At 37.1% G+C, this 2827-nt stretch overlaps 1 non-coding gene across 1 annotated transcript; it reads left to right on the plus strand.

Annotated features, from left to right (window-relative positions):
- Positions 1-2358: 2358 nt before the first annotated feature.
- Positions 2359-2462, plus strand: LOC127901597 (small nucleolar RNA R71). The gene has a single exon (XR_008053841.1). It is a non-coding gene; the product is annotated as a small nucleolar RNA R71 (small nucleolar RNA).
- The last annotated feature ends 365 nt before the right edge of the window (positions 2463-2827 follow it).

The raw sequence follows: 2827 nt of genomic DNA on the forward strand, positions 1-2827 counted from the left end.
ATAAAAATAGTCACTCCAATGAATGCTAAATTTGAGAGAAAATAATATAGAAGTAATATCACACACTCTCACCAAGATGAAAGAAATTTTCCCACAGCTTAAAAATAACACAATCTAAAGTCAAAATTCTAGTCAACCCAATGTATTCATTTTTTTTTACTTTTTACTTTTATTTTTATTTTTTTTATGCATCACTACATCTTTTTAGCCCATAAAACTAGCTTCTACTTCAGATTATAGATCCCTAAAGTCAAGAAAGACTTTTATTGGGACGTAACGTAGGCTAAGGACATAATGTCAATTAATGCGTAAAGCACATGGCTCGCGAGTCAAAAAGGAAAAAGTAAAAAGAAAAAGAAACAATGATAAAATAAAATTGTTAAAGACAATAATGCAAATGATAAAACAATAGTGAAATAAAATAATAGTAAAGTAAAAAGATATTTACAGGTAGTTGCGACTGTGGCTCACACCTTCCTCTGGTTTTACGTTCAGAAACAGCTTGAACGTCCTCTATGGGTTGAGGCTAGGTTTCCCATCCAGTTTTCTTATAAACTGGCAAATAGGGTCATTTATAGTTAGATTCCCGAGACTATGTCGTGCATGCTCTTTCTGGAATAAAGGTCATAACCAGAGAATCGTTCCTTGTACATATCCACTGGGATGCGTTTCAAGAGATAAAATGATATCATCCAACGACTCCTTATTCAAGCCATCCCTAATGAATTGAATCTTATCTTCCTTGTTATCAGACACCATTCCTAAAGAACATGATTTTTTATCGCATCTCATTCTGGTACACTTATGACAAGCAACATAAATTCTTCGAGCTCGTCGTTTTCTTGCATAATTTCCTTTACCACAACCAGGCAGGTATGCAATAAATTTTGGAGGCAACTCACCTGCCAACCGTACTTTGGCCTCGATTAACCAGCGAATGTCAGTAGGTATGTTATTCCTCATAAGCAATCGCATGCGTTCGAACCGAGCTTTATGGATTGTAAGGAGGGCATTCTAAGAAAGTGAAGGGAATCGATTGTGAAGCATTGCTAAAATCTCGTTTCTATCCATACCTTCACCTAAAAATATCAGTTATTATGGAAAACTGAAATAACCGACTTGATTGTCACGGAGTACCATTATCCACCACTTCACCAGGGTAACAAACTAAAGCACACAAACAAAGAAAAACAAACTAAAACACATAAAGAAAATTACAATCGTCCTCTTATTAAATTTACCTCAAGCTCCAACTGGATGTTGTAGACACCTCTCTCAATGTCTCTGAGTTGGCTTTCTAAATCCTCAACATGGGATACTAACTTTGGTGGTTGCAGAGCCCAAATATGATGTGTTTTATAAAATCAAATCTGCCTTTTGAGATGAGATTTCACACGTTGAAGTGGTCTAAGAATTTTCAGGAGGAACTGTTTACCTATGGCACTCATAGTAAATAACATGGGGAATTCGATCAACTCTTTATCCTAATACTGCTCCTACTGCATAATCAGATGCATCACACATAAGCTCAAACAGTAAGTTCCAGTTTGCGAGCTGAATGATGAGTGATGATCTCAACAACTGTTTTAATTTTTCAAATGCCACAAGACATGAATCATCAAGGTTTGAACTGAAGAAGCAAGTTGTTCAACCAGCTTCTCGAGGTTTGAAACTGATTGGGCTTGTGAGTTGAAGGCTGCTCTCATCTCATTTCGTATTTCATCAATGGTGCGATTCTGTTGCTCAATCATGGAGTAAGTAACATTCCTGAAATTTTGGAATGCATCTTCCCATGGTCTAGGTTGAGAGTAGTTCTGGTTCTGATTGTGTGGTCTAAATGGTGGCTGAGAGACTTGAAGAACTTGAGGAATTGGTTGCATTGGTGGAGCTGGAGCTGGAGTTGTTGGTCCATTCTGTTGGAATCCTTGAAACCATGAAACATTGGGGTGGTCTCTCCATTAAGGGTTATATGTGTTGGAGTATGGGTTGTAATTAGATGGTTTTCTCATTACACCTATGGCATTGGCTTGATCTGAGTATGAGTCATTGTCATGTGGTTCTGTTGATTTAGCACTCGATAACGATGCTATTTGTCAGGAAAGATCTTCAACCATCTCTTTGACTTCTTTAATTCCTGAACTTGACTCACCAATGTGAACCTCATTTACTCCCTTAATTCTTTTAGTATTCCTGAGTGATCGACTCCATTATTAGGAATTATCCGCTTGTCGCTAGAAGAATTCCCAAATCTCTAATGCACTTTTTGACATTAGCTCTCCTCCACTTATTGCCATTAGCCATTCTTGGACATGTGGCAATAATCCCTCTAAAAGGTATTGGCATTGGTACCATTTCCCGTACCCATGATGTGGACACTTCAAGAGTAACCCATTGAATCGCTCCCATGTTTCGAAAAACTGCTCGTCTTCTCTCTGGGTAAACTTTGAAATTTCCCTGCGAATAGCATTGGTTTTATGCACTGGAAAATATTTATTCAAAAATTTCGTTACCATTTGTTCCCATGATGTAATGCTATTAGCAGGCAATGTATTGAGCCATGAACAAGCTCTATCCTTTAAGGAAAATGGGAATAGTCAAAGTTTAACATCATCGTCTGAAAAATTTTCATATTTAAAAGTTTGACAAACAGCATGAAAATCATTCAGATGATTATATGGGTCCTCATTTTCTAGGCCATAGAATGTTGGGAGACAATTTAGCACACTAGGTTTTAGTTCAAAACTCCTAATAGCTACGTTTGAGTATCTTATGCATGATGTGCTCAAATTAACTAAGGGACTAAAGTAGTCCTTAAATAGCATCTCCT

This window comes from Citrus sinensis, chromosome 3 (genome assembly GCF_022201045.2).
Source record: "Citrus sinensis cultivar Valencia sweet orange chromosome 3, DVS_A1.0, whole genome shotgun sequence".
NCBI lineage: Eukaryota > Viridiplantae > Streptophyta > Magnoliopsida > Sapindales > Rutaceae > Citrus > Citrus sinensis.